Source organism: Corythoichthys intestinalis, chromosome 18, assembly GCF_030265065.1.
Source record: "Corythoichthys intestinalis isolate RoL2023-P3 chromosome 18, ASM3026506v1, whole genome shotgun sequence".
Lineage (NCBI taxonomy): Eukaryota > Metazoa > Chordata > Actinopteri > Syngnathiformes > Syngnathidae > Corythoichthys > Corythoichthys intestinalis.
Genome location: NC_080412.1, coordinates 4,599,497 through 4,607,943, shown reverse-complemented (window position 1 = coordinate 4,607,943; position 8,447 = coordinate 4,599,497). Strand labels below are relative to the sequence as shown.

Below are 8,447 nucleotides of genomic sequence, written 5' to 3'. Positions count from 1 at the left end.
TGCAGTACAGTGATCCCTCACGACTTTGTGGTTTACGTTGCGCGGATTCAGTGCATCACGGGGTTTAAAAAAATATTCATCAAAAAATAAAAGAGAAAAAATACACGTTGGTTCTTTTTGAGACACAAGAGACATTCGTATAGAGATGCGACTGAAAATTCGACGCCGAAAACTATCGGCCAAAAATAGCTAAAAATGCAATTTTGGTTGAAATTTTTGAAGACTGAAAGTTAACCATTGAATCGTGTAAAAAACCTTAGTCCTCTTGTCATTAAAATATGGCGATAAGAAAGATGCTGGCTGACGCCGTCTTGCAAAAACGCCTGGCTCACAGCAACATGTCCGCGGTTTGGAAGTATTTTTAGGAATCAAACATTCCATTAAGGAACATTTTTTTCATGACGATGACGAGCTGAAAACGTGTCTTTGACGACTTCCAACGTGACGAAAAGATTGCCAATTTACGTCTGACAAGATGACATGAAAATGTGCCATTGTACCAGTCATATATTCACAATGCGTGACATTTGATAATTGTGCACAGTTTTTTTTTTTTGTGCTGTAGCCAGTCAGCCTGCTTCCGAGCCAGCCGTCATTCACGTGACTTGCGCACGCCCCCACCCTCCCCCGAGGCAATCCAGATGAGCAGTGATCTAACATCAACATTAATGGCGGCTCCAGGCGCAAGGATTCATGTTCGCATTTTAACTATAATCCAACTGAAGGAAACATGCAATGCACTGTCCCCGTGGGAGACAAGTGTGGTGGCTATGGCTACATACTTGGTGGAGAAAACACAGTGGGGCAAATAAGCAAACCACCACCAATTGTGCAAGTTCTCCTACTTGAAAAGATTAGAGAGGCCTGTAATTGTCAACATGGGTAAACCTCAACCATGAGAGACAGAATGTTGGGGAAAAAAACCCAGAAAATCACATTGTTTGATTTTTACAGAATTTATTTGCAAATCATGGTAGAAAATAAGTATTTGGTCAATACCAAAAGTTCATCTCAATACTTTGTTATGTACTCTTTATTGGCAATAACAGAGGCCAAACGTTTTCTGTAACTCTTCCCTCTTCGCTTGGTGTAAAGAAATCGTGTCCTCCTCCTGAGGCCAGTACACGTCCAGGCCCGTCTGTGGTTCGCTAGAGAGCATTTGGATGATCCAGAAGAGGACTGGGAGAACGTGTTATGGTCAGGTGAAACCAAAATAGAACTTTTTGGTAGAAACACAGCTTCTCGTGTTTGGAGGAGAAGGAATACTAAATTGCATCCGAAGAACACCATACACACTGTGAAGCATGGGGGTGGAAACATCATGCTTTGGGGCTGTTTTTCTGCAAAAGGACCAGGACGACTGATCTGTGTAAAGGAAAGCATGAATGGGGCCATGTATTGAGGGATTTTGAGTGAAAATCTCCTTCTAATCAAGGGCATTGAAGATAAGACGTGGCTGGGTCTTTCAGCATGACAATGATCCCAAACACACAGCCAGGGCAACAAAGGGGTGGCTTCGTAAGAACAATTTCAAGGTCCTGGAGTGGCCTAGCCAGTCTCCAGATCTCAACCCTATAGAAAATCTGTGGAGGGAGTTGAAAGTCCGTGTTGCCCAACGACAGCCCCAAAACATCACTGCTCTAGAGGAGATCTGCATGGAGGAATGGGCCAAAATACCAGCAACAGTGTGTGAAAAGCTTGTGAAGAGTTATAGAAAACGTTTGGCCTCCGTTATTGCCAACAAAGGGTACATAACAAAGTATTGAGATGAACTTTTGGTATTGAGCAAACACTTATTTTCCACCATGATTTGCAAATTCTGTAAAAATCAAACAATGTGATTTTCTGTTTTTTTTTTTTCCACATTCTGTCTCTCATTTTTTTACCCATGTTGACAATTACAGGCCTCTCTAATATTTTCAAGTGGGAGAACTTGCACAATTAGTGGTTGACTAAATACTTATTTGCCCCACTGTACCTGTACTATGAATCTGAAGAGGCACATCAAAGTTCGACATACTGATATTTATCAAAAGGTAAGTTGTTACAAGTCATTTTAAGATATCATAGACCTATAGTTTTATTCGGCAAATTGTCCGTTATTATTTTAATATGTATTTACCACATTTTTTGGTGTACCGTATTATTCGGACAACAAGTCGCAGTTTTTTTTCCCCATAGTTTGGCTGGGGGTGCGACCTATACTCAGGAGCGACTTATGTGTAAAATTATTAACACATTATTATAGCATTTCACATGTTATTTTGGTGTTTTGGAGTGACACTGATGGTTTGGTAAACTTGTTAGCATGTTCTTTATGCTATAGTTATCTGAATAAAGGCAGAGTTATACTTCCGCGTCAGACCTGCGCCGTCAAGGAAGACCCGAGTTACGAACCTGCGCCGTAGCCTGATGCGCGCCTCTCGATTTTTCTAACCTTTGCGTAGCGTAGACGCGTACGACGTGGCAGAAACGGACTGTGATTGGTCCGCTCAGACTGTTGTTTCCGGTTTAGTGCGAAATCACCGCCATTGTAGAATAGAATCAAACATTATTTTCTACACGCAAAAATGGACCAAGCTGACGGGAGTATCATCGCAGAGCAAGTCTCGTCAAGACATTATTGTGATTGCCAAATGGCAAGGTCGGCAATTGGAAAAAAAAAAAAAAAAAATTGAAAGAACCACCGAGACAGACGTGTGTGTTCGGAATCGAGTGGCCACACAAAGCGGTGACCCAGTCAGCCAAAAACTGCCAACTTTTTATCACTTTATGTCGTATTTTTGGTTGGTGCAGTTCATCATTTATTGTGTACATATGTTTGCTGTGAGTCTGTGACTTATTTGCATGTCACACTTCAAGTATATGAAGAATAAAGCACAGATTTGGTGTCAAAAGAGTTGTTTTGATCTTTAATTTTCAATAACAGACAGTTCACTCACGATACATCATCACTGATTGAGAGTGCCTCGGTGCTTTTTATGATAACATTAAAATCAAGGCTCCCAACGCAGTTTGGGAAGTTCCATAGACGGCAGAAATCTGCTATGGCTTCCCACTGGCTGGTTGTAGGACACGGCAAACAAATCGGGCTGGAGGGCTTTGCAGACCTTGAACGCAGTGCTCGGCGCCAGTTTGAAGCTAGCCGCCACAGCAAGCTCTCTCCACCCGAGTCTAAAACTCTCTGTGCGGCATCAAAAGTCGGCCAGACCGCCTCGAAACTGTCTTCTGCGTCGCCTGCCCCTCAACATTTGTATGTTCAATATTTATTCAGTGTTGATGAGCAGAATATTTACTTTCAAGAGTTCCATCTTGCATTGTTTATTTTTCTCTGACTAGCGGAAGTCAACAAGCATGCCCCAAAACTGTACAAACATAACGCCACACCCCTCTAGTGGCTTGGCGGTGAATTACAGAGCAGCGTGTTTCCTCACCGCAGAACTATCGAATGTCGAATGACGCTGTAGTCGCTGCGCCGTCACCGCAACGCGGGAGTATAACTCAGGCTTAACTCTTAATAGCTATGTTACGTTACCATACCGGCCACGTTAGCATTTCGTTGTTCATGAATCACGTAACATTATCATACTGTAAACTTATTTAGCATGTTGTTCTCTATGTATTTTTATTTTAAATTGCCTTTCGAGATGACATATCTGGTCTATGTATTGGACTTTATCAAGTAAATTTCCCCCAAAAATGCGACTTATACTCCGGTGCGACTTATACAGTGCCCTTCATAATTATTGGCACCCCTGGTTAAGATGTGTTTTTTAGCTTCTAATAATTTTTTTAAATTCAAATAATATGGAACCTTAATGGAAAAAAAGAGAAAAATCCAACCTTCAATACAAGTGCATTCATTCAGTGGGGAAAAAATCCCACATAAAGAAATAATTATTTGACATCAAATAATGTGTGTCACAATTATTAGCACCCCTGGTGTTAATACTTTGTACAACCCCTTTTGCCAACAAAACAAGGTCTGGGGACTGAGATGGCCATGGGAAGAGCTTGGTTTTGTGTCTGGTGAACCATTTCTGTGTAGATTTGGCCATATGTTTAGGGCGTCGTTTTGCTGAAAAACCCAGTGACGACCCATCTTCAGCTTTCGGGCAGAGGGCAACAGATTTTGATTTTAAATGTCCTGGTAATTCAAAGCATTCATGATGCCATGCACCCTGACAAGGTTCCCAGGGCCTTTGGAAGCGAAACAGCCCCACAGCATCACTGACCCACCCCCATACTTCACAGTGAGTATGAGGTGCTTTTCAGCATGCGCATCTTTCATGGCACGCCAGACCCACTTAGAGTGTTTGTTGCCAAAAAGCACAATTTTAGTCTCATCTCACCAAAGCACACGGTCCCAGGCTTCAACTGGCTTCAACTGGCACGTCGAATAATCACAACGGGAGTATGTCATACTCCCATGTGATACATTAAAACTGTTCAGACCAATCGGGCGTGTCAATCAGCTGAACAGGACAGGTATTTAAAAAACAAAAAAAAAAAAAAACAAAAGGACCAGCCACCGTCTGCCGCATGTGTTTCTTTATTTGCTGTCATCTGTGGTTGAAGGCCTGCAATACACCGTCTCTTTTCTCCGTAGTCTTCACATAGCTAAAGATGGATAGCACGTAATCAGGTGACAGAGGACTGTTGCTTTTCTCTCCGGCAATGAAAAAGTACAATGAAGAAATAAAAACAGGATATATGCACATAAGTTATAGAATTACATGACTACACTCCAGCGCACGCATCACGTTAGATCAAAGCCATTCTCAGTCAGATTTTATTCCTCTCTGCTTCCCTAGCTGAGTGGTAGCTTGGCCCAGCAGCCAAACACACTCAAACGTCAGCATAATTAAAAACGATAATAAATATGCTTATCTGCCAGTGTTGTTTTTGGCAGCCCTTTTAATTTTAGCCTCAGTCTTTTGGTTAGTTTTAGTCGATAAATATTCAAACAAGTTTTAGTCCAGTTTTAGTTGAACTCAAAAAATTTTAGACTAGTATTAATTGACAGATAAAGTTTTAGTAAAGGTTGCCAATAATTTCAAACGAACACTGACAATCAAGTTAACACATATTTTCACAACACAAGTTTTATTTTAGTGAAATTTACACAATAAATGCACGAAAATAAAAATTTCTGCTGTGCAGGGTTGTACAAGTCATACATTGGGGCAAATAAGTTTTTAGTCAACCACCAATTGTGCAAGTTCTCCGACTTGAAAAGATTAGAGAGGCCTGTAATTGTCAACATGGGTAAAGCTCAACCATGAGATACAGAATGTGGGGGGGGGGAAAAAAAAAAAAAACTGAAAATCACATTGTTTGATTTTTAAAGAATTTATTTGCAAATCATGGTGGAAAATAAGTATTTGCTCAATACCAAAAGTTCATCTCAATACTTTGTTATGTACCCTTTGTTGGCAATAACCCAGCATTTGGATGATCCAGAAGAGGACTGGGAGAATGTGTTATGGTCAGATGAAACCAAAATAGAACTTTTTGGTAGAAACACAGGTTCTCGTGTTTGGAGGAGAAAGAATACTGAATTGCACCATACCCATTGTGAAGCATGGGGGTGGAAACATCATGCTTTGGGGCTGTTTTTCTGCAGAGGGACCAGGACGACTGATCTGTGTAAAGGAAAGAATGAATGGGGCCATGTATCGAGAGATTTTGAGTGAAAATCTCATTCCATCAGCAAGGGCATTAAGGATGAGACGTGGTGTCGGATGGTAGCATGCTGTGACGTCGTAACTCTCGCGAGACTCCATAGACGCATGACGCAATCAACTGGCTAGGCTAGCAAGTTTGCTCAAGAAGATTTCAACTAATTTTCCCCTCAAATTTGAACCAAAGCCATCTGACCAGGCTTCAACTGGGACTGTGTGCTTTGGTCAGATGAGACCAAGATTGAGCTTTTTGGCAACAAACACTCTAAGTGGGTCTGGCGTGCCACGAAAGATGCGCATGCTGAAAAGCACCTCATACCCACTGTGAAGTGTGGGGGTGGGTCAGTGATGCTGTGGGGCTGTTTCACTTCCAAAGGCCCTGGGAACCTTGTTAGGGTGCATGGCATCATGAATGCTTTGAAATACCAGGACATTTTAAATCAAAATCTGTTGCCCTCTGCCCGAAAGCTGTAGATGGGTCGTCACTGGGTCTTTCAGCAAGACAATGACCCTAAACATATGGCCAAATCTACACAGAGATGGTTCACCAGAAACAAAATCAAGCTCCTCCCATGGCCATGGTCCCCAGACCTTGTTTTGTTGGCAAAAGGGGGCTGTACAAAGTATTAACACCAGGGGTGCTAATAATTGTGACACACATTATTTGATGTCAAATAATTAATTCTTATGTCGGACTTTTTTCCCCACTGAATAAATGCACTTGTATTGAAGGTTGGATTTTTGTCTTTCATTCCATTAAGGTCCCATATTATTTGAATAAAAAAAATATATATATTAGAAATTAAAAAACACATCTTAACCAGTGGTGCCAATAATTATGGAGGGCACTATATAGATATTTTAAAATATGACTTTTGAACAACGGAATTGAATAAATACATTGTACACACACAAAAAATTGGGGCAGGGTAGGGGGGTGCGCTACTTCGCGTTTTTTCACTTATCGCAGCGGTTTCTGGTCCCCATTAATCGCGAAAAACGAGGGATCTCTGTACATACCTTGTAGTATTTCTTGTAACAACAAAATCCGTGTCATCCCTTCTGATTTCGGCAAATGTAATATAATTTTGTAATTTCAGCTCATTTTGGTCACTCAAGTGGCCGGCGTATGAATCTATACCTCACCTCAACACAGGCTGACAGGTTGTCATATTTTGTCCAAGAATGACAAACGAAGTGATAAGAACAATCATCCAATCTCATCTACGTCTCATCTACGTCGTGCTGAATCAATTTTTGGAGATTCCGTGGGTTCCTCTGGCTTTATTTCACAGTTTTAACTTCGTCAACACACCAACTTTAATCGCAACTGATGAGGTTTTTTTCTAAACTGGAAGTTCGAGGCAGACATTGTCCAAGATGGCGTCGCCCATATTTCGCTCAGGAAACTTGTCTATAGTTTTTTGTGTGTGTAAATATTGGTTCAACATTGGCTGCAGGAATTCCAGACCAGGACCCTGACCAATACTATAAAAGAAAAAATAGACAAACACTTCCAGCATTGTCAAAATATCCAAAAATTGAAATTGTTGTATTATAGTCTGGTCACAATGTAATGACATTTACTGACAAATATAAATATAAATAGACAAACACTTCAAGCATTGTCAAAATATCCAAAAATTGAAATTGTTGTATTATGGTCTGCTCACAATGTAATGACATTTACTGACAATGTTTGTTGCTGTTCTTGTAGAATTGGTGGATATACTGTATATATATATTGAGAATTGTTATTAATGAGCCAACTCTGTTGGTCTAATTGGTTGTCTATTGGTTTAGTTTTTTTTTGTCTTCTTGTTTTTTTTTTTTTTTTTCCCTGTCCCTTCTTTGTGTGGACTTAAAGCAATAATGTGAAATAATTTCTTCACATGCCAAATAGGGTCACAAGTAAAGTAATTAACCCTTTAAAGTGCTTGTGACACGAAAAAGCATGTTTATTTCATAATACATGCGGTATTTTATGCTCCTGAATGATATGGACCGCTTGGATGTATGTGGAAGCGATCGCTATATTTATTTAGTTTTTTGAATCCCGCGCCAGGAAAATGAGTGACTTCCGGCTTCGGTCTCGCATTGAGGAGGAGGGCGCTGTGACGTGTACGGTAGAAGACGTCCTCTTCACGCTACAGTGTACTGTTGTGTATGAGGACGAAGGATTCAGCTGATTTTGCGGATTAATACTTTTATTTTTTGCATCACGCCAGCCAAACGGCTGCAGAAAAATCATTCTGTATGCGGGAGAGGCGTATGTGCCTTTTTGGAGTTTCAAAAGGTTCCCATTCACCGTGGATATTTACTGTGGGACCATTGGACTTACAAGGAAGTGAGTAAACATCTTGTTTTGTATTATGTCAAATACGAATACAGTGATTACAAAGTAAACACTGTAAAATTCCTTTAAATAAAGGACTACTTACGTTTGATCATTGATAGGCATGTAAAAAGCTATCCTCACGCTCATTAGCAGTTAGCTGTTAGCACGTTAGCTACACAACAATTCCAGCCACCCTCCTCCAGGGAACGAACTGTAAATTGCTCTCCGCCGGGCGGTTTGCCGATCCGCAAAGAAACTCGACAACCGGGTCGTCATGTCAAATAATCCAGGCTAGTTATGTGTGATTTTCCACTTCGAAGACTTTGAAACATCCCTCGGTTCGGGTTAGCATGTCGGCTAGCTGTCACTCCTTCTGGTCTGTTTACATTCTCCGAAGCCGGGGAAGAGAAATGAGATATGTCCGA

At 40.9% G+C, this 8,447-nt stretch overlaps 1 protein-coding gene across 3 annotated transcripts in view; it reads right to left on the bottom strand.

The window, feature by feature from the left end:
• Nucleotides 1-8,447, bottom strand: part of LOC130906329 (gastrula zinc finger protein XlCGF57.1-like) — a 91,770-nt gene that overhangs the window by 61,538 nt on the left and 21,785 nt on the right. The gene's annotated exons all lie outside the window — the stretch shown is intronic.